Source organism: Eschrichtius robustus, chromosome 5 (genome assembly GCF_028021215.1).
Source record: "Eschrichtius robustus isolate mEscRob2 chromosome 5, mEscRob2.pri, whole genome shotgun sequence".
Classification (NCBI taxonomy): domain Eukaryota; kingdom Metazoa; phylum Chordata; class Mammalia; order Artiodactyla; family Eschrichtiidae; genus Eschrichtius; species Eschrichtius robustus.
In genome coordinates, this window is record NC_090828.1 from 104,820,277 (window position 1) to 104,843,784 (window position 23,508).

Genomic DNA, 23,508 nt, shown 5'->3' on the forward strand with positions numbered 1-23,508 from the left:
ACAAGGAGGCAGCATTTCTCCATTCCCAAATCTGAGTACTAGGGCAGCAGAGCCTTTCTGGAAGTCGTGTTCCTAGGTTGTAAATTAGAATGGAATGTGCCAGGAGAAACCCGCATAAGTTTAGGTCTCATTACTTCTTGTTTTTGTTAATTTTTTTAATCGGGGTAAGGACTAGAATATTGTTTGTCCTAGGGGTACACAATCTGGTTCATTTGTACATTATATATGTCTACTCTACAGATCCTCTTCCCATGTAAAATATTACAGAGTGTTCTGTAGACCTCCCTTGCTATATGGTCGGTCGTTTTGAAATATGTATATAATATGTATTTGGATATGTATAGTAACACTAATCTCATTTATCCATTCCCCCCACCTTTCCTTTTAGATGAGCATAGTTGGTTTTCTAAGTCTGTGAGTGTCTTTCTCTGTGGAAATATGTTCATTTGTGTCAGTGATTAGATAACGCCTCTAAGGGATATCATAGGATATAGGTCTTTTGCTTTCCGACTTACCTCATGTTTTGTGATTATCTCCAGGCTCATCTCTGGTGCCTCAAAGAGCAGTGTTTCATTGTTTTCCATGGCTAATATTCCATTGTGTACATGGACTCCTTCTTCTTTATCCATTCACCTGTTGATGGACATTTTGGTTGCTTCGCATCTTGGCTATTTTGAATAAGGCTGCAGTGCAGCATTTGCAGCCTGTGTCTTTTCGATCCTGGTCTTCTCAGGTGAGAGGCCCAGTGGTGTGCCTGCTGGATTGAATGGTACCTCAGTTTTCACTTTTCAACGCAGTTCCTTTCGGTGGTCATTATTGGCTGTTAACCACTTTCCATCCCACCAGCACCTAGAGGTTACACAGTTCTCTACAACCCCGTCAGCATTTATTGTTGGTAGACTTTTTGCTGACGGTCAGTCGACAGGTGTGAGTTGGAACCTTTTGGTTGATTAGATTGCATGAGTCTAATAATTCCTGAGGTTGAGCTTTTACCCATTTTCCTGTTTTTTTGTTTAAAGAGAGTGAGGAATACTTACCTCTGCATACTATCTTCTTGAAACATTCGCCTGTTTTGAATTTCTTTTGTCCATTCCCCACCTGAGCACAATTTTTGACGGCAGGTGTCCTTTACAGCCCTGAGCCCTTGTGAATTTTAAGTGACCAGTAGCTGTGGGTTTAAAGCTGCTCTTGCGGGAAACGGCCACAAGGGGGCAGCATTTCTCCTTTACCAAATCTGGTCACTAGGGCAACAGAGCCTTAATGGAAGTCGTGTTCTAGGTTGTAAAGTACAATGGAATGTGCCGGGAAAAAGCCCTTTAAGTTTATGTGTCATTCCTTCTTGTTTGTATTTTTAACAAAATTTTTATTCTTTATCACAGCAAATTCGATTACAATGGTTTGTTTGGTCTAGGTGTGCAAGACGAGGTTCCTTCACACATATACATATATCTATTCTTCTTTGGAATCTTTTCCCGTGTAGGTTATGACACAATGTTGAGTAGTCTTCTCTTGGTATTCTGTAGGTCTTTGGTGATTATATATTTCACGTGTGTTTGTATATCTCTGTTCACCTCAGTATGGTAATGTACCCAATCCTCACACGTTTCCATTTGGTGAACCTTAAGTTTTTGTACTGAATCTGTGATTGCCTTTCTCTGTGGAAGTATCTTCGTTTGTATCAATTTTTAGGTAACACCTCTATGTGGTATGATAGGATATGTGTCTTTCGCTTTCTCACTTACTCCAAGTTGCGTGATTACTTCTAGAGTCATCTATGGTGCTGCAAATGGCATTGTTTCATTTTATCGCTAGCTCATAATCCATCTGTACATGTAGCAGATCTTCTTTGTCCACCCATCTGTCGGTGGACTTTTTGGTGACTTCCATATCTTGGCTATGGTAATACTGTGCAATGCAGATTTGCCTGCCTCTTTCTTTCCAATTCTGTCTTCTTAGGTTATAGGTCCAGGAATAAGCCTCTGGATCGTACGGTAGCTCAATGTTTACCTTTTAACGGCACCTCCACTCTGCTCTCATGAGTGGCTCTCTCCAGGTTACATCCCACTTAAAGTGGAGGGTTTGCATTTCTCCACAGCACCTTCAGCATTTATTCTTTGTGGTTTTTTACTGATGGTTATTCTGACTGGTGTGAGCTGATACGTCTTTGTGGCTGAATTTGCATGTGTCTCATGATCCATTAAAACTGAGCTTTAAGGCAGGTCCTTTTCATTTTTCAGGCTGTGAGTACAGCTTAGTTCTTCAAAGTGTTTTCTTAAAGTATGTATGTCATAATTTTAAAATTTTTTCGCCATTACCTCCCTGAAGACATTTTGCGGTGACCATTAGCACAGGCTTAAACCTGCGTTTGCAGGTAACGGCCAGAGGGTGGCAGTCTTTCTACGTTCCCCATGCTGGTACTAGGGCAACAGGCCTTCCGGCCAGTGGTGTTCCTCGGTTATAAATTAGAGTGGATTGTGCCTGAAGAAACCCACAAATGCTGATGTCTCCTTACTTATGTTTGTCTTTTAAATTTACCTTATATTTATTATTGGAGCAATATTACATTGTGTACATGGAACAGTTCTTCTTGGTGCGTTCCTCTGTTGATGGACATTTTCATTGCTTCCAAATGTTGGCTATGGTCAATATGGCTGGAGTGCAGGATTGCCAGCCTGTGACGTTTTGATTCTCATTTTCTCAGGGGATAGGCCCAGCAGTGGGTATGACTGATTGACGGGTAGCTCAGTGTTTACCTTTTCAAGGCACTTCCATTGTGTTTTCATTAGTGGCTCTTACCACGTCCCCCTTAGGGCCGAGTGTACGCATTCCTCCACAGTCCCTTCAGCATTTATTTTTTGAAACATTTTTGCTGATGGCCATTCTGACTGCTGTGAGCTGATAGGGTTTTGTAATTTGGGTTTGCATGTCTTTAAAAATTCCTAAAATATATCATTTTCCCACACCTTTTCTTTCCTCTTTAAAGGAAAAGCTGTGAGTACCACATAGCTCTTGAAATTGTCTTCTTGGAAGGTTGCCCTCTTTTGAAATTTTTGCTCCATTTTTGATCCCAGGATTTATTTGGAGGGCAGGTGTCATTTACAGAATGGCAAGTTGGTGAATATTTAGTGACCTTTAGCAGTGGGTTGAAAGCTGCTGTTGTGGGAAATGGCCACAAGGAGGCAGCATTTCTCCATTCCCAAATCTGAGTACTAGGGCAGCAGAGCCTTTCTGGAAGTCGTGTTCCTAGGTTGTAAATTAGAATGGAATGTGCCAGGAGAAACCCCCATAAGTTTAGGTCTCATTACTTCTTGTTTTTGTTAATTTTTTTAATCGGGGTAAGGACTAGAATATTGTTTGTCCTAGGGGTACACAATCTGGTTCATTTGTACATTATATATGTCTACTCTACAGATCCTCTTCCCATGTAAAATATTACAGAGTGTTCTGTAGACCTCCCTTGCTATATGGTCGGTCGTTTTGAAATATGTATATAATATGTATTTGGATATGTATAGTAACACTAATCTCATTTATCCATTCCCCCCACCTTTCCTTTTAGATGAGCATAGTTGGTTTTCTAAGTCTGTGAGTGTCTTTCTCTGTGGAAATATGTTCATTTGTGTCAGTGATTAGATAACGCCTCTAAGGGATATCATAGGATATAGGTCTTTTGCTTTCCGACTTACCTCATGTTTTGTGATTATCTCCAGGCTCATCTCTGGTGCCTCAAAGAGCAGTGTTTCATTGTTTTCCATGGCTAATATTCCATTGTGTACATGGACTCCTTCTTCTTTATCCATTCACCTGTTGATGGACATTTTGGTTGCTTCCCATCTTGGCTATTTTGAATAAGGCTGCAGTGCAGCATTTGCAGCCTGTGTCTTTTCGATCCTGGTCTTCTCAGGTGAGAGGCCCAGTGGTGTGCCTGCTGGATTGAATGGTACCTCAGTTTTCACTTTTCAACGCAGTTCCTTTCGGTGGTCATTATTGGCTGTTAACCACTTTCCATCCCACCAGCACCTAGAGGTTACACAGTTCTCTACAACCCCGTCAGCATTTATTGTTGGTAGACTTTTTGCTGACGGTCAGTCGACAGGTGTGAGTTGGAACCTTTTGGTTGATTAGATTGCATGAGTCTAATAATTCCTGAGGTTGAGCTTTTACCCATTTTCCTGTTTTTTTGTTTAAAGAGAGTGAGGAATACTTACCTCTGCATACTATCTTCTTGAAACATTCGCCTGTTTTGAATTTCTTTTGTCCATTCCCCACCTGAGCACAATTTTTGACGGCAGGTGTCCTTTACAGCCCTGAGCCCTTGTGAATTTTAAGTGACCAGTAGCTGTGGGTTTAAAGCTGCTCTTGCGGGAAACGGCCACAAGGGGGCAGCATTTCTCCTTTACCAAATCTGGTCACTAGGGCAACAGAGCCTTAATGGAAGTCGTGTTCTAGGTTGTAAAGTACAATGGAATGTGCCGGGAAAAGGCCCTTTAAGTTTATGTGTCATTCCTTCTTGTTTGTATTTTTAACAAAATTTTTATTCTTTATCACAGCAAATTCGATTACAATGGTTTGTTTGGTCTAGGTGTGCAAGACGAGGTTCCTTCACACATATACATATATCTATTCTTCTTTGGAATCTTTTCCCGTGTAGGTTATGACACAATGTTGAGTAGTCTTCTCTTGGTATTCTGTAGGTCTTTGGTGATTATATATTTCACGTGTGTTTGTATATCTCTGTTCACCTCAATATGGTAATGTACCCAATCCTCACACGTTTCCATTTGGTGAACCTTAAGTTTTTGTACTGAATCTGTGATTGCCTTTCTCTGTGGAAGTATCTTCGTTTGTATCAATTTTTAGGTAACACCTCTATGTGGTATGATAGGATATGTGTCTTTCGCTTTCTCACTTACTCCAAGTTGCGTGATTACTTCTAGAGTCATCTATGGTGCTGCAAATGGCATTGTTTCATTTTATCGCTAGCTCATAATCCATCTGTACATGTAGCAGATCTTCTTTGTCCACCCATCTGTCGGTGGACTTTTTGGTGACTTCCATATCTTGGCTATGGTAATACTGTGCAATGCAGATTTGCCTGCCTCTTTCTTTCCAATTCTGTCTTCTTAGGTTATAGGTCCAGGAATAAGCCTCTGGATCGTACGGTAGCTCAATGTTTACCTTTTAACGGCACCTCCACTCTGCTCTCATGAGTGGCTCTCTCCAGGTTACATCCCACTTAAAGTGGAGGGTTTGCATTTCTCCACAGCACCTTCAGCATTTATTCTTTGTGGTTTTTTACTGATGGTTATTCTGACTGGTGTGAGCTGATACGTCTTTGTGGCTGAATTTGCATGTGTCTCATGATCCATTAAAACTGAGCTTTAAGGCAGGTCCTTTTCATTTTTCAGGCTGTGAGTACAGCTTAGTTCTTCAAAGTGTTTTCTTAAAGTATGTATGTCATAATTTTAAAATTTTTTCGCCATTACCTCCCTGAAGACATTTTGCGGTGACCATTAGCACAGGCTTAAACCTGCGTTTGCAGGTAACGGCCAGAGGGTGGCAGTCTTTCTACGTTCCCCATGCTGGTACTAGGGCAACAGGCCTTCCGGCCAGTGGTGTTCCTCGGTTATAAATTAGAGTGGATTGTGCCTGAAGAAACCCACAAATGCTGATGTCTCCTTACTTATGTTTGTCTTTTAAATTTACCTTATATTTATTATTGGAGCAATATTACATTGTGTACATGGAACAGTTCTTCTTGGTGCGTTCCTCTGTTGATGGACATTTTCATTGCTTCCAAATGTTGGCTATGGTCAATATGGCTGGAGTGCAGGATTGCCAGCCTGTGACGTTTTGATTCTCATTTTCTCAGGGGATAGGCCCAGCAGTGGGTATGACTGATTGACGGGTAGCTCAGTGTTTACCTTTTCAAGGCACTTCCATTGTGTTTTCATTAGTGGCTCTTACCACGTCCCCCTTAGGGCCGAGTGTACGCATTCCTCCACAGTCCCTTCAGCATTTATTTTTTGAAACATTTTTGCTGATGGCCATTCTGACTGCTGTGAGCTGATAGGGTTTTGTAATTTGGGTTTGCATGTCTTTAAAAATTCCTAAAATATATCATTTTCCCACACCTTTTCTTTCCTCTTTAAAGGAAAAGCTGTGAGTACCACATAGCTCTTGAAATTGTCTTCTTGGAAGGTTGCCCTCTTTTGAAATTTTTGCTCCATTTTTGATCCCAGGATTTATTTGGAGGGCAGGTGTCATTTACAGAATGGCAAGTTGGTGAATATTTAGTGACCTTTAGCAGTGGGTTGAAAGCTGCTGTTGTGGGAAATGGCCACAAGGAGGCAGCATTTCTCCATTCCCAAATCTGAGTACTAGGGCAGCAGAGCCTTTCTGGAAGTCGTGTTCCTAGGTTGTAAATTAGAATGGAATGTGCCAGGAGAAACCCCCATAAGTTTAGGTCTCATTACTTCTTGTTTTTGTTATTTTTTTTAATCGGGGTAAGGACTAGAATATTGTTTGTCCTAGGGGTACACAATCTGGTTCATTTGTACATTATATATGTCTACTCTACAGATCCTCTTCCCATGTAAAATATTACAGAGTGTTCTGTAGACCTCCCTTGCTATATGGTCGGTCGTTTTGAAATATGTATATAATATGTATTTGGATATGTATAGTAACACTAATCTCATTTATCCATTCCCCCCACCTTTCCTTTTAGATGAGCATAGTTGGTTTTCTATGTCTGTGAGTGTCTTTCTCTGTGGAAATATGTTCATTTGTGTCAGTGATTAGATAACGCCTCTAAGGGATATCATAGGATATAGGTCTTTTGCTTTCCGACTTACCTCATGTTTTGTGATTATCTCCAGGCTCATCTCTGGTGCCTCAAAGAGCAGTGTTTCATTGTTTTCCATGGCTAATATTCCATTGTGTACATGGACTCCTTCTTCTTTATCCATTCACCTGTTGATGGACATTTTGGTTGCTTCCCATCTTGGCTATTTTGAATAAGGCTGCAGTGCAGCTTTTGCAGCCTGTGTCTTTTCGATCCTGGTCTTCTCAGGTGAGAGGCCCAGTGGTGTGCCTGCTGGATTGAATGGTACCTCAGTTTTCACTTTTCAACGCAGTTCCTTTCGGTAGTCATTATTGGCTGTTAACCACTTTCCTTCCCACCAGCACCTAGAGGTTACACAGTTCTCTACAACCCCGTCAGCATTTATTGTTGGTAGACTTTTTGCTGACGGTCAGTCGACAGGTGTGAGTTGAAACCTTTTGGTTGATTAGATTGCATGAGTCTAATAATTCCTGAGGTTGAGCTTTTACCCATTTTCCTGTTTTTTTGTTTAAAGAGAGTGAGGAATACTTACCTCTGCATACTATCTTCTTGAAACATTCGCCTGTTTTGAATTTCTTTTGTCCATTCCCCACCTGAGCACAATTTTTGATGGCAGGTGTCCTTTACAGCCCTGAGCCCTTGTGAATTTTAAGTGACCAGTAGCTGTGGGTTTAAAGCTGCTCTTGCGGGAAACGGCCACAAGGGGGCAGCATTTCTCCTTTACCAAATCTGGTCACTAGGGCAACAGAGCCTTAATGGAAGTCGTGTTCTAGGTTGTAAAGTACAATGGAATGTGCCGGGAAAAAGCCCTTTAAGTGTATGTGTCATTCCTTCTTGTTTGTATTTTTAACAAAATTTTTATTCTTTATCACAGCAAATTCGATTACAATGGTTTGTTTGGTCTAGGTGTGCAAGACGTGGTTCCTTCACACATATACATATATCTATTCTTCTTTGGAATCTCTTCCCGTGTAGGTTATGACACAATGTTGAGTAGTCTTCTCTTGGTATTCTGTAGGTCTTTGGTGATTATATATTTCACGTGTGTTTGTATATCTCTGTTCACCTCAATATGGTAATGTACCCAATCCTCACACGTTTCCATTTGGTGAACCTTAAGTTTTTGTACTGAATCTGTGATTGCCTTTCTCTGTGGAAGTATCTTCGTTTGTATCAATTTTTAGGTAACACCTCTATGTGGTATGATAGGATATGTGTCTTTCGTTTTCTCACTTATTCCAAGTTGCGTGATTACTTCTAGAGTCATCTATGGTGCTGCAAATGGCATTGCTTCATTTTATCGCTAGCTCATAATCCATCTGTACATGTAGCAGTTCTTCTTTGTCCACCCATCTGTCAGTGGACTTTTTGGTGACTTCCATATCTTGGCTATGGTAATACTGTGCAATGCAGATTTGCCTGCCTCTTTCTTTCCAATTCTGTCTTCTTAGGTTATAGGTCCAGGAATAAGCCTCTGGATCGTACGGTAGCTCAATGTTTACCTTTTAACGGCACCTCCACTCTGCTCTCATGAGTGGCTCTCTCCAGGTTACATCCCACTTAAAGTGGAGGGTTTGCATTTCTCCACAGCACCTTCAGCATTTATTCTTTGTGGTTTTTTACTGATGGTTATTCTGACTGGTGTGAGCTGATACGTCTTTGTGGCTGAATTTGCATGTGTCTCATGATCCATTAAAACTGAGCTTTAAGGCAGGTCCTTTTCATTTTTCAGGCTGTGAGTACCGCTTAGTTCTTCAAAGTGTTTTCTTAAAGTATGTATGTCATAATTTTAAAATTTTTTGGCCATTACCTCCCTGAAGACATTTTGCGGTGACCATTAGCACAGGCTTAAACCTGCGTTTGCAGGTAACGGCCAGAGGGTGGCGGTCTTTCTACGTTCCCCATGCTGGTACTAGGGCAACAGGCCTTCCGGCCTGTGGTGTTCCTCGGTTATAAATTAGAGTGGAATGTGCCTGAAGAAACCCACAAATGCTGATGTCTCCTTACTTATGTTTGTCTTTTAAATTTACCTTATATTTATTATTGGAGCAATATTACATTGTGTACATGGAAGAGTTCTTCTTGGTGCGTTCCTCTGTTGATGGACATTTTCATTGCTTCCAAATGTTGGCTATGGTCAATATGGCTGGAGTGCAGGATTGCCAGCCTGTGACGTTTTGATTCTCATTTTCTCAGGGGATAGGCCCAGCAGTGGGTATGACTGATTGACGGGTAGCTCAGTGTTTACCTTTTCAAGGCACTTCCATTGTGTTTTCATTAGTGGCTCTTACCACGTCCCCCTTAGGGCCGAGTGTACGCATTCCTCCACAGTCCATTCAGCATTTATTTTTTGAAACATTTTTGCTGATGGCCATTCTGACTGCTGTGAGCTGATAGGTTTTTGTAATTTGGGTTTGCATGTCTTTAAAAATTCCTAAAATATATCATTTTCCCACACCTTTTTCTTTCCTCTTCTTTAAAGGAAAAGCTGTGAGTACCACATAGCTCTTGAAATTGTCTTCTTGGAAGGTTGCCCTCTTTTGAAATTTTTGCTCCATTTTTGATCCCAGGATTTATTTGGAGGGCAGGTGTCATTTACAGAATGGCAAGTTGGTGAATATTTAGTGACCTTTAGCAGTGGGTTGAAAGCTGCTGTTGTGGGAAATGGCCACAAGGAGGCAGCATTTCTCCATTCCCAAATCTGAGTACTAGGGCAGCAGAGCCTTTCTGGAAGTCGTGTTCCTAGGTTGTAAATTAGAATGGAATGTGCCAGGAGAAACCCCCATAAGTTTAGGTCTCATTACTTCTTGTTTTTGTTAATTTTTTTAATCGGGGTAAGGACTAGAATATTGTTTGTCCTAGGGGTACACAATCTGGTTCATTTGTACATTATATATGTCTACTCTACAGATCCTCTTCCCATGTAAAATATTACAGAGTGTTCTGTAGACCTCCCTTGCTATATGGTCGGTCGTTTTGAAATATGTATATAATATGTATTTGGATATGTATAGTAACACTAATCTCATTTATCCATTCCCCCCACCTTTCCTTTTAGATGAGCATAGTTGGTTTTCTAAGTCTGTGAGTGTCTTTCTCTGTGGAAATATGTTCATTTGTGTCAGTGATTAGATAACGCCTCTAAGGGATATCATAGGATATAGGTCTTTTGCTTTCCGACTTACCTCATGTTTTGTGATTATCTCCAGGCTCATCTCTGGTGCCTCAAAGAGCAGTGTTTCATTGTTTTCCATGGCTAATATTCCATTGTGTACATGGACTCCTTCTTCTTTATCCATTCACCTGTTGATGGACATTTTGGTTGCTTCGCATCTTGGCTATTTTGAATAAGGCTGCAGTGCAGCATTTGCAGCCTGTGTCTTTTCGATCCTGGTCTTCTCAGGTGAGAGGCCCAGTGGTGTGCCTGCTGGATTGAATGGTACCTCAGTTTTCACTTTTCAACGCAGTTCCTTTCGGTGGTCATTATTGGCTGTTAACCACTTTCCATCCCACCAGCACCTAGAGGTTACACAGTTCTCTACAACCCCGTCAGCATTTATTGTTGGTAGACTTTTTGCTGACGGTCAGTCGACAGGTGTGAGTTGGAACCTTTTGGTTGATTAGATTGCATGAGTCTAATAATTCCTGAGGTTGAGCTTTTACCCATTTTCCTGTTTTTTTGTTTAAAGAGAGTGAGGAATACTTACCTCTGCATACTATCTTCTTGAAACATTCGCCTGTTTTGAATTTCTTTTGTCCATTCCCCACCTGAGCACAATTTTTGACGGCAGGTGTCCTTTACAGCCCTGAGCCCTTGTGAATTTTAAGTGACCAGTAGCTGTGGGTTTAAAGCTGCTCTTGCGGGAAACGGCCACAAGGGGGCAGCATTTCTCCTTTACCAAATCTGGTCACTAGGGCAACAGAGCCTTAATGGAAGTCGTGTTCTAGGTTGTAAATTACAATGGAATGTGCCGGGAAAAAGCCCTTTAAGTTTATGTGTCATTCCTTCTTGTTTGTATTTTTAACAAAATTTTTATTCTTTATCACAGCAAATTCGATTACAATGGTTTGTTTGGTCTAGGTGTGCAAGACGAGGTTCCTTCACACATATACATATATCTATTCTTCTTTGGAATCTTTTCCCGTGTAGGTTATGACACAATGTTGAGTAGTCTTCTCTTGGTATTCTGTAGGTCTTTGGTGATTATATATTTCACGTGTGTTTGTATATCTCTGTTCACCTCAATATGGTAATGTACCCAATCCTCACACGTTTCCATTTGGTGAACCTTAAGTTTTTGTACTGAATCTGTGATTGCCTTTCTCTGTGGAAGTATCTTCGTTTGTATCAATTTTTAGGTAACACCTCTATGTGGTATGATAGGATATGTGTCTTTCGCTTTCTCACTTACTCCAAGTTGCGTGATTACTTCTAGAGTCATCTATGGTGCTGCAAATGGCATTGCTTCATTTTATCGCTAGCTCATAATCCATCTGTACATGTAGCAGTTCTTCTTTGTCCACCCATCTGTCGGTGGACTTTTTGGTGACTTCCATATCTTGGCTATGGTAATACTGTGCAATGCAGATTTGCCTGCCTCTTTCTTTCCAATTCTGTCTTCTTAGGTTATAGGTCCAGGAATAAGCCTCTGGATCGTACGGTAGCTCAATGTTTACCTTTTAACGGCACCTCCACTCTGCTCTCATGAGTGGCTCTCTCCAGGTTACATCCCACTTAAAGTGGAGGGTTTGCATTTCTCCACAGCACCTTCAGCATTTATTCTTTGTGGTTTTTTACTGATGGTTATTCTGACTGGTGTGAGCTGATACGTCTTTGTGGCTGAATTTGCATGTGTCTCATGATCCATTAAAACTGAGCTTTAAGGCAGGTCCTTTTCATTTTTCAGGCTGTGAGTACAGCTTAGTTCTTCAAAGTGTTTTCTTAAAGTATGTATGTCATAATTTTAAAATTTTTTCGCCATTACCTCCCTGAAGACATTTTGCGGTGACCATTAGCACAGGCTTAAACCTGCGTTTGCAGGTAACGGCCAGAGGGTGGCAGTCTTTCTACGTTCCCCATGCTGGTACTAGGGCAACAGGCCTTCCGGCCAGTGGTGTTCCTCGGTTATAAATTAGAGTGGATTGTGCCTGAAGAAACCCACAAATGCTGATGTCTCCTTACTTATGTTTGTCTTTTAAATTTACCTTATATTTATTATTGGAGCAATATTACATTGTGTACATGGAACAGTTCTTCTTGGTGCGTTCCTCTGTTGATGGACATTTTCATTGCTTCCAAATGTTGGCTATGGTCAATATGGCTGGAGTGCAGGATTGCCAGCCTGTGACGTTTTGATTCTCATTTTCTCAGGGGATAGGCCCAGCAGTGGGTATGACTGATTGACGGGTAGCTCAGTGTTTACCTTTTCAAGGCACTTCCATTGTGTTTTCATTAGTGGCTCTTACCACGTCCCCCTTAGGGCCGAGTGTACGCATTCCTCCACAGTCCCTTCAGCATTTATTTTTTGAAACATTTTTGCTGATGGCCATTCTGACTGCTGTGAGCTGATAGGGTTTTGTAATTTGGGTTTGCATGTCTTTAAAAATTCCTAAAATATATCATTTTCCCACACCTTTTCTTTCCTCTTTAAAGGAAAAGCTGTGAGTACCACATAGCTCTTGAAATTGTCTTCTTGGAAGGTTGCCCTCTTTTGAAATTTTTGCTCCATTTTTGATCCCAGGATTTATTTGGAGGGCAGGTGTCATTTACAGAATGGCAAGTTGGTGAATATTTAGTGACCTTTAGCAGTGGGTTGAAAGCTGCTGTTGTGGGAAATGGCCACAAGGAGGCAGCATTTCTCCATTCCCAAATCTGAGTACTAGGGCAGCAGAGCCTTTCTGGAAGTCGTGTTCCTAGGTTGTAAATTAGAATGGAATGTGCCAGGAGAAACCCCCATAAGTTTAGGTCTCATTACTTCTTGTTTTTGTTAATTTTTTTAATCGGGGTAAGGACTAGAATATTGTTTGTCCTAGGGGTACACAATCTGGTTCATTTGTACATTATATATGTCTACTCTACAGATCCTCTTCCCATGTAAAATATTACAGAGTGTTCTGTAGACCTCCCTTGCTATATGGTCGGTCGTTTTGAAATATGTATATAATATGTATTTGGATATGTATAGTAACACTAATCTCATTTATCCATTCCCCCCACCTTTCCTTTTAGATGAGCATAGTTGGTTTTCTAAGTCTGTGAGTGTCTTTCTCTGTGGAAATATGTTCATTTGTGTCAGTGATTAGATAACGCCTCTAAGGGATATCATAGGATATAGGTCTTTTGCTTTCCGACTTACCTCATGTTTTGTGATTATCTCCAGGCTCATCTCTGGTGCCTCAAAGAGCAGTGTTTCATTGTTTTCCATGGCTAATATTCCATTGTGTACATGGACTCCTTCTTCTTTATCCATTCACCTGTTGATGGACATTTTGGTTGCTTCCCATCTTGGCTATTTTGAATAAGGCTGCAGTGCAGCATTTGCAGCCTGTGTCTTTTCGATCCTGGTCTTCTCAGGTGAGAGGCCCAGTGGTGTGCCTGCTGGATTGAATGGTACCTCAGTTTTCACTTTTCAACGCAGTTCCTTTCGGTAGTCATTATTGGCTGTTAACCACTTTCCTTCCCACCAGCACCTAGAGGTTACACAGTTCTCTACAACCCCGTCAGCATTTATTGTTGGTAGACTTTTTGCTGACGGTCAGTCGACAGGTGTGAGTTGAAACCTTTTGGTTGATTAGATTGCATGAGTCTAATCATTCCTGAGGTTGAGCTTTTACCCATTTTCCTGTTTTTTTGTTTAAAGAGAGTGAGGAATACTTACCTCTGCATACTATCTTCTTGAAACATTCGCCTGTTTTGAATTTCTTTTGTCCATTCCCCACCTGAGCACAATTTTTGACGGCAGGTGTCCTTTACAGCCCTGAGCCCTTGTGAATTTTAAGTGACCAGTAGCTGTGGGTTTAAAGCTGCTCTTGCGGGAAACGGCCACAAGGGGGCAGCATTTCTCCTTTACCAAATCTGGTCACTAGGGCAACAGAGCCTTAATGGAAGTCGTGTTCTAGGTTGTAAAGTACAATGGAATGTGCCGGGAAAAAGCCCTTTAAGTGTATGTGTCATTCCTTCTTGTTTGTATTTTTAACAAAATTTTTATTCTTTATCACAGCAAATTCGATTACAATGGTTTGTTTGGTCTAGGTGTGCAAGACGTGGTTCCTTCACACATATACATATATCTATTCTTCTTTGGAATCTCTTCCCGTGTAGGTTATGACACAATGTTGAGTAGTCTTCTCTTGGTATTCTGTAGGTCTTTGGTGATTATATATTTCACGTGTGTTTGTATATCTCTGTTCACCTCAATATGGTAATGTACCCAATCCTCACACCTTTCCATTTGGTGAACCTTAAGTTTTTGTACTGAATCTGTGATTGCCTTTCTCTGTGGAAGTATCTTCGTTTGTATCAATTTTTAGGTAACACCTCTATGTGGTATGATAGGATATGTGTCTTTCGCTTTCTCACTTATTCCAAGTTGCGTGATTACTTCTAGAGTCATCTATGGTGCTGCAAATGGCATTGCTTCATTTTATCGCTAGCTCATAATCCATCTGTACATGTAGCAGTTCTTCTTTGTCCACCCATCTGTCGGTGGACTTTTTGGTGACTTCCATATCTTGGCTATGGTAATACTGTGCAATGCAGATTTGCCTGCCTCTTTCTTTCCAATTCTGTCTTCTTAGGTTATAGGTCCAGGAATAAGCCTCTGGATCGTACGGTAGCTCAATGTTTACCTTTTAACGGCACCTCCACTCTGCTCTCATGAGTGGCTCTCTCCAGGTTACATCCCACTTAAAGTGGAGGGTTTGCATTTCTCCACAGCACCTTCAGCATTTATTCTTTGTGGTTTTTTACTGATGGTTATTCTGACTGGTGTGAGCTGATACGTCTTTGTGGCTGAATTTGCATGTGTCTCATGATCCATTAAAACTGAGCTTTAAGGCAGGTCCTTTTCATTTTTCAGGCTGTGAGTACCGCTTAGTTCTTCAAAGTGTTTTCTTAAAGTATGTATGTCATAATTTTAAAATTTTTTCGCCATTACCTCCCTGAAGACATTTTGCGGTGACCATTAGCACAGGCTTAAACCTGCGTTTGCAGGTAACGGCCAGAGGGTGGCGGTCTTTCTACGTTCCCCGTGCTGGTACTAGGGCAACAGGCCTTCCGGCCAGTGGTGTTCCTCGGTTATAAATTAGAGTGGAATGTGCCTGAAGAAACCCACAAATGCTGATGTCTCCTTACTTATGTTTGTCTTTTAAATTTACCTTATATTTATTATTGGAGCAATATTACATTGTGTACATGGAAGAGTTCTTCTTGGTGCGTTCCTCTGTTGATGGACATTTTCATTGCTTCCAAATGTTGGCTATGGTCAATATGGCTGGAGTGCAGGATTGCCAGCCTGTGACGTTTTGATTCTCATTTTCTCAGGGGATAGGCCCAGCAGTGGGTATGACTGATTGACGGGTAGCTCAGTGTTTACCTTTTCAAGGCACTTCCATTGTGTTTTCATTAGTGGCTCTTACCACGTCCCCCTTAGGGCCGAGTGTACGCATTCCTCCACAGTCCCTTCAGCATTTATTTTTTGAAACATTTTTGCTGATGGCCATTCTGACTGCTGTGAGCTGATAGGGTTTTGTAATTTGGGTTTGCATGTCTTTAAAAATTCCTAAAATATATCATTTTCCCACACCTTTTTCTTTCCTCTTCTTTAAAGGAAAAGCTGTGAGTACCACATAGCTCTTGAAATTGTCTTCTTGGAAGGTTGCCCTCTTTTGAAATTTTTGCTCCATTTTTGATCCCAGGATTTATTTGGAGGGCAGGTGTCATTTACAGAATGGCAAGTTGGTGAATATTTAGTGACCTTTAGCAGTGGGTTGAAAGCTGCTGTTGTGGGAAATGGCCACAAGGAGGCAGCATTTCTCCATTCCCAAATCTGAGTACTAGGGCAGCAGACCCTTTCTGGAAGTCGTGTTCCTAGGTTGTAAACTAGAATGGAATGTGCCAGGAGAAACCCCCATAAGTTTAGGTCTCATTACTTCTTGTTTTTGTTAATTTTTTTAATCGGGGTAAGGACTAGAATATTGTTTGTCCTAGGGGTACACAATCTGGTTCATTTGTACATTATATATGTCTACTCTACAGATCCTCTTCCCATGTAAAATATTACAGAGTGTTCTGTAGACCTCCCTTGCTATATGGTCGGTCGTTTTGAAATATGTATATAATATGTATTTGGATATGTATAGTAACACTAATCTCATTTATCCATTCCCCCCACCTTTCCTTTTAGATGAGCATAGTTGGTTTTCTAAGTCTGTGAGTGTCTTTCTCTGTGGAAATATGTTCATTTGTGTCAGTGATTAGATAACGCCTCTAAGGGATATCATAGGATATAGGTCTTTTGCTTTCCGACTTACCTCATGTTTTGTGATTATCTCCAGGCTCATCTCTGGTGCCTCAAAGAGCAGTGTTTCATTGTTTTCCATGGCTAATATTCCATTGTGTACATGGACTCCTTCTTCTTTATCCATTCACCTGTTGATGGACATTTTGGTTGCTTCGCATCTTGGCTATTTTGAATAAGGCTGCAGTGCAGCATTTGCAGCCTGTGTCTTTTCGATCCTGGTCTTCTCAGGTGAGAGGCCCAGTGGTGTGCCTGCTGGATTGAATGGTACCTCAGTTTTCACTTTTCAACGCAGTTCCTTTCGGTGGTCATTATTGGCTGTTAACCACTTTCCATCCCACCAGCACCTAGAGGTTACACAGTTCTCTACAACCCCGTCAGCATTTATTGTTGGTAGACTTTTTGCTGACGGTCAGTCGACAGGTGTGAGTTGGAACCTTTTGGTTGATTAGATTGCATGAGTCTAATAATTCCTGAGGTTGAGCTTTTACCCATTTTCCTGTTTTTTTGTTTAAAGAGAGTGAGGAATACTTACCTCTGCATACTATCTTCTTGAAACATTCGCCTGTTTTGAATTTCTTTTGTCCATTCCCCACCTGAGCACAATTTTTGACGGCAGGTGTCCTTTACAGCCCTGAGCCCTTGTGAATTTTAAGTGACCAGTAGCTGTGGGTTTAAAGCTGCTCTTGCGGGAAACGGCCACAAGGGGGCAGCATTTCTCCTTTACCAAATCTGGTCACTAGGGCAACAGAGCCTTAATGGAAGTCGTGTTCTAGGTTGTAAATTACAATGGAATGTGCCGGGAAAAAGCCCTTTAAGTTTATGTGTCATTCCTTCTTGTTTGTATTTTTAACAAAATTTTTATTCTTTATCACAGCAAATTCGATTACAATGGTTTGTTTGGTCTAGGTGTGCAAGACGAGGTTCCTTCACACATATACATATATCTATTCTTCTTTGGAATCTTTTCCCGTGTAGGTTATGACACAATGTTGAGTAGTCTTCTCTTGGTATTCTGTAGGTCTTTGGTGATTATATATTTCACGTGTGTTTGTATATCTCTGTTCACCTCAATATGGTAATGTACCCAATCCTCACACGTTTCCATTTGGTGAACCTTAAGTTTTTGTACTGAATCTGTGATTGCCTTTCTCTGTGGAAGTATCTTCGTTTGTATCAATTTTTAGGTAACACCTCTATGTGGTATGATAGGATATGTGTCTTTCGCTTTCTCACTTACTCCAAGTTGCGTGATTACTTCTAGAGTCATCTATGGTGCTGCAAATGGCATTGTTTCATTTTATCGCTAGCTCATAATCCATCTGTACATGTAGCAGATCTTCTTTGTCCACCCATCTGTCGGTGGACTTTTTGGTGACTTCCATATCTTGGCTATGGTAATACTGTGCAATGCAGATTTGCCTGCCTCTTTCTTTCCAATTCTGTCTTCTTAGGTTATAGGTCCAGGAATAAGCCTCTGGATCGTACGGTAGCTCAATGTTTACCTTTTAACGGCACCTCCACTCTGCTCTCATGAGTGGCTCTCTCCAGGTTACATCCCACTTAAAGTGGAGGGTTTGCATTTCTCCACAGCACCTTCAGCATTTATTCTTTGTGGTTTTTTACTGATGGTTATTCTGACTGGTGTGAGCTGATACGTCTTTGTGGCTGAATTTGCATGTGTCTCATGATCCATTAAAACTGAGCTTTAAGGCAGGTCCTTTTCATTTTTCAGGTTGTGAGTACCGCTTAGTTCTTCAAAGTGTTTTCTTAAAGTATGTATGTCATAATTTTAAAATTTTTTCGCCATTACCTCCCTGAAGACATTTTGCGGTGACCATTAGCACAGGCTTAAACCTGCGTTTGCAGGTAACGGCCAGAGGGTGGCAGTCTTTCTACGTTCCCCATGCTGGTACTAGGGCAACAGGCCTTCCGGCCAGTGGTGTTCCTCGGTTATAAATTAGAGTGGATTGTGCCTGAAGAAACCCACAAATGCTGATGTCTCCTTACTTATGTTTGTCTTTTAAATTTACCTTATATTTATTATTGGAGCAATATTACATTGTGTACATGGAAGAGTTCTTCTTGGTGCGTTCCTCTGTTGATGGACATTTTCATTGCTTCCAAATGTTGGCTATGGTCAATATGGCTGGAGTGCAGGATTGCCAGCCTGTGACGTTTTGATTCTCATTTTCTCAGGGGATAGGCCCAGCAGTGGGTATGACTGATTGACGGGTAGCTCAGTGTTTACCTTTTCAAGGCACTTCCATTGTGTTTTCATTAGTGGCTCTTACCACGTCCCCCTTAGGGCCGAGTGTACGCATTCCTCCACAGTCCCTTCAGCATTTATTTTTTGAAACATTTTTGCTGATGGCCATTCTGACTGCTGTGAGCTGATAGGTTTTTGTAATTTGGGTTTGCATGTCTTTAAAAATTCCTAAAATATATCATTTTCCCACACCTTTTTCTTTCCTCTTCTTTAAAGGAAAAGCTGTGAGTACCACATAGCTCTTGAAATTGTCTTCTTGGAAGGTTGCCCTCTTTTGAAATTTTTGCTCCATTTTTGATCCCAGGATTTATTTGGAGGGCAGGTGTCATTTACAGAATGGCAAGTTGGTGAATATTTAGTGACCTTTAGCAGTGGGTTGAAAGCTGCTGTTGTGGGAAATGGCCACAAGGAGGCAGCATTTCTCCATTCCCAAATCTGAGTACTAGGGCAGCAGAGCCTTTCTGGAAGTCGTGTTCCTAGGTTGTAAATTAGAATGGAATGTGCCAGGAGAAACCCCCATAAGTTTAGGTCTCATTACTTCTTGATTTTGTTATTTTTTTTAATCGGGGTAAGGACTAGAATATTGTTTGTCCTAGGGGTACACAATCTGGTTCATTTGTACATTATATATGTCTACTCTACAGATCCTCTTCCCATGTAAAATATTACAGAGTGTTCTGTAGACCTCCCTTGCTATATGGTCGGTCGTTTTGAAATATGTATATAATATGTATTTGGATATGTATAGTAACACTAATCTCATTTATCCATTCCCCCCACCTTTCCTTTTAGATGAGCATAGTTGGTTTTCTAAGTCTGTGAGTGTCTTTCTCTGTGGAAATATGTTCATTTGTGTCAGTGATTAGATAACGCCTCTAAGGGATATCATAGGATATAGGTCTTTTGCTTTCCGACTTACCTCATGTTTTGTGATTATCTCCAGGCTCATCTCTGGTGCCTCAAAGAGCAGTGTTTCATTGTTTTCCATGGCTAATATTCCATTGTGTACATGGACTCCTTCTTCTTTATCCATTCACCTGTTGATGGACATTTTGGTTGCTTCCCATCTTGGCTATTTTGAATAAGGCTGCAGTGCAGCTTTTGCAGCCTGTGTCTTTTCGATCCTGGTCTTCTCAGGTGAGAGGCCCAGTGGTGTGCCTGCTGGATTGAATGGTACCTCAGTTTTCACTTTTCAACGCAGTTCCTTTCGGTAGTCATTATTGGCTGTTAACCACTTTCCTTCCCACCAGCACCTAGAGGTTACACAGTTCTCTACAACCCCGTCAGCATTTATTGTTGGTAGACTTTTTGCTGACGGTCAGTCGACAGGTGTGAGTTGAAACCTTTTGGTTGATTAGATTGCATGAGTCTAATAATTCCTGAGGTTGAGCTTTTACCCATTTTCCTGTTTTTTTGTTTAAAGAGAGTGAGGAATACTTACCTCTGCATACTATCTTCTTGAAACATTCGCCTGTTTTGAATTTCTTTTGTCCATTCCCCACCTGAGCACAATTTTTGACGGCAGGTGTCCTTTACAGCCCTGAGCCCTTGTGAATTTTAAGTGACCAGTAGCTGTGGGTTTAAAGCTGCTCTTGCGGGAAACGGCCACAAGGGGGCAGCATTTCTCCTTTACCAAATCTGGTCACTAGGGCAACAGAGCCTTAATGGAAGTCGTGTTCTAGGTTGTAAAGTACAATGGAATGTGCCGGGAAAAAGCCCTTTAAGTGTATGTGTCATTCCTTCTTGTTTGTATTTTTAACAAAATTTTTATTCTTTATCACAGCAAATTCGATTACAATGGTTTGTTTCGTCTAGGTGTGCAAGACGTGGTTCCTTCACACATATACATATATCTATTCTTCTTTGGAATCTCTTCCCGTGTAGGTTATGACACAATGTTGAGTAGTCTTCTCTTGGTATTCTGTAGGTCTTTGGTGATTATATATTTCACGTGTGTTTGTATATCTCTGTTCACCTCAATATGGTAATGTACCCAATCCTCACACGTTTCCATTTGGTGAACCTTAAGTTTTTGTACTGAATCTGTGATTGCCTTTCTCTGTGGAAGTATCTTCGTTTGTATCAATTTTTAGGTAACACCTCTATGTGGTATGATAGGATATGTGTCTTTCGTTTTCTCACTTATTCCAAGTTGCGTGATTACTTCTAGAGTCATCTATGGTGCTGCAAATGGCATTGCTTCATTTTATCGCTAGCTCATAATCCATCTGTACATGTAGCAGTTCTTCTTTGTCCACCCATCTGTCGGTGGACTTTTTGGTGACTTCCATATCTTGGCTATGGTAATACTGTGCAATGCAGATTTGCCTGCCTCTTTCTTTCCAATTCTGTCTTCTTAGGTTATAGGTCCAGGAATAAGCCTCTGGATCGTACGGTAGCTCAATGTTTACCTTTTAACGGCACCTCCACTCTGCTCTCATGAGTGGCTCTCTCCAGGTTACATCCCACTTAAAGTGGAGGGTTTGCATTTCTCCACAGCACCTTCAGCATTTATTCTTTGTGGTTTTTTACTGATGGTTATTCTGACTGGTGTGAGCTGATACGTCTTTGTGGCTGAATTTGCATGTGTCTCATGATCCATTAAAACTGAGCTTTAAGGCAGGTCCTTTTCATTTTTCAGGCTGTGAGTACCGCTTAGTTCTTCAAAGTGTTTTCTTAAAGTATGTATGTCATAATTTTAAAATTTTTTGGCCATTACCTCCCTGAAGACATTTTGCGGTGACCATTAGCACAGGCTTAAACCTGCGTTTGCAGGTAACGGCCAGAGGGTGGCGGTCTTTCTACGTTCCCCATGCTGGTACTAGGGCAACAGGCCTTCCGGCCAGTGGTGTTCCTCGGTTATAAATTAGAGTGGAATGTGCCTGAAGAAACCCACAAATGCTGATGTCTCCTTACTTATGTTTGTCTTTTAAATTTACCTTATATTTATTATTGGAGCAATATTACATTGTGTACATGGAAGAGTTCTTCTTGGTGCGTTCCTCTGTTGATGGACATTTTCATTGCTTCCAAATGTTGGCTATGGTCAATATGGCTGGAGTGCAGGATTGCCAGCCTGTGACGTTTTGATTCTCATTTTCTCAGGGGATAGGCCCAGCAGTGGGTATGACTGATTGACGGGTAGCTCAGTGTTTACCTTTTCAAGGCACTTCCATTGTGTTTTCATTAGTGGCTCTTACCACGTCCCCCTTAGGGCCGAGTGTACGCATTCCTCCACAGTCCCTTCAGCATTTATTTTTTGAAACATTTTTGCTGATGGCCATTCTGACTGCTGTGAGCTGATAGGTTTTTGTAATTTGGGTTTGCATGTCTTTAAAAATTCCTAAAATATATCATTTTCCCACACCTTTTTCTTTCCTCTTCTTTAAAGGAAAAGCTGTGAGTACCACATAGCTCTTGAAATTGTCTTCTTGGAAGGTTGCCCTCTTTTGAAATTTTTGCTCCATTTTTGATCCCAGGATTTATTTGGAGGGCAGGTGTCATTTACAGAATGGCAAGTTGGTGAATATTTAGTGACCTTTAGCAGTGGGTTGAAAGCTGCTGTTGTGGGAAATGGCCACAAGGAGGCAGCATTTCTCCATTCCCAAATCTGAGTACTAGGGCAGCAGAGCCTTTCTGGAAGTCGTGTTCCTAGGTTGTAAATTAGAATGGAATGTGCCAGGAGAAACCCCCATAAGTTTAGGTCTCATTACTTCTTGTTTTTGTTAATTTTTTTAATCGGGGTAAGGACTAGAATATTGTTTGTCCTAGGGGTACACAATCTGGTTCATTTGTACATTATATATGTCTACTCTACAGATCCTCTTCCCATGTAAAATATTACAGAGTGTTCTGTAGACCTCCCTTGCTATATGGTCGGTCGTTTTGAAATATGTATATAATATGTATTTGGATATGTATAGTAACACTAATCTCATTTATCCATTCCCCCCACCTTTCCTTTTAGATGAGCATAGTTGGTTTTCTAAGTCTGTGAGTGTCTTTCTCTGTGGAAATATGTTCATTTGTGTCAGTGATTAGATAACGCCTCTAAGGGATATCATAGGATATAGGTCTTTTGCTTTCCGACTTACCTCATGTTTTGTGATTATCTCCAGGCTCATCTCTGGTGCCTCAAAGAGCAGTGTTTCATTGTTTTCCATGGCTAATATTCCATTGTGTACATGGACTCCTTCTTCTTTATCCATTCACCTGTTGATGGACATTTTGGTTGCTTCGCATCTTGGCTATTTTGAATAAGGCTGCAGTGCAGCATTTGCAGCCTGTGTCTTTTCGATCCTGGTCTTCTCAGGTGAGAGGCCCAGTGGTGTGCCTGCTGGATTGAATGGTACCTCAGTTTTCACTTTTCAACGCAGTTCCTTTCGGTGGTCATTATTGGCTGTTAACCACTTTCCATCCCACCAGCACCTAGAGGTTACACAGTTCTCTACAACCCCGTCAGCATTTATTGTTGGTAGACTTTTTGCTGACGGTCAGTCGACAGGTGTGAGTTGGAACCTTTTGGTTGATTAGATTGCATGAGTCTAATAATTCCTGAGGTTGAGCTTTTACCCATTTTCCTGTTTTTTTGTTTAAAGAGAGTGAGGAATACTTACCTCTGCATACTATCTTCTTGAAACATTCGCCTGTTTTGAATTTCTTTTGTCCATTCCCCACCTGAGCACAATTTTTGACGGCAGGTGTCCTTTACAGCCCTGAGCCCTTGTGAATTTTAAGTGACCAGTAGCTGTGGGTTTAAAGCTGCTCTTGCGGGAAACGGCCACAAGGGGGCAGCATTTCTCCTTTACCAAATCTGGTCACTAGGGCAACAGAGCCTTAATGGAAGTCGTGTTCTAGGTTGTAAATTACAATGG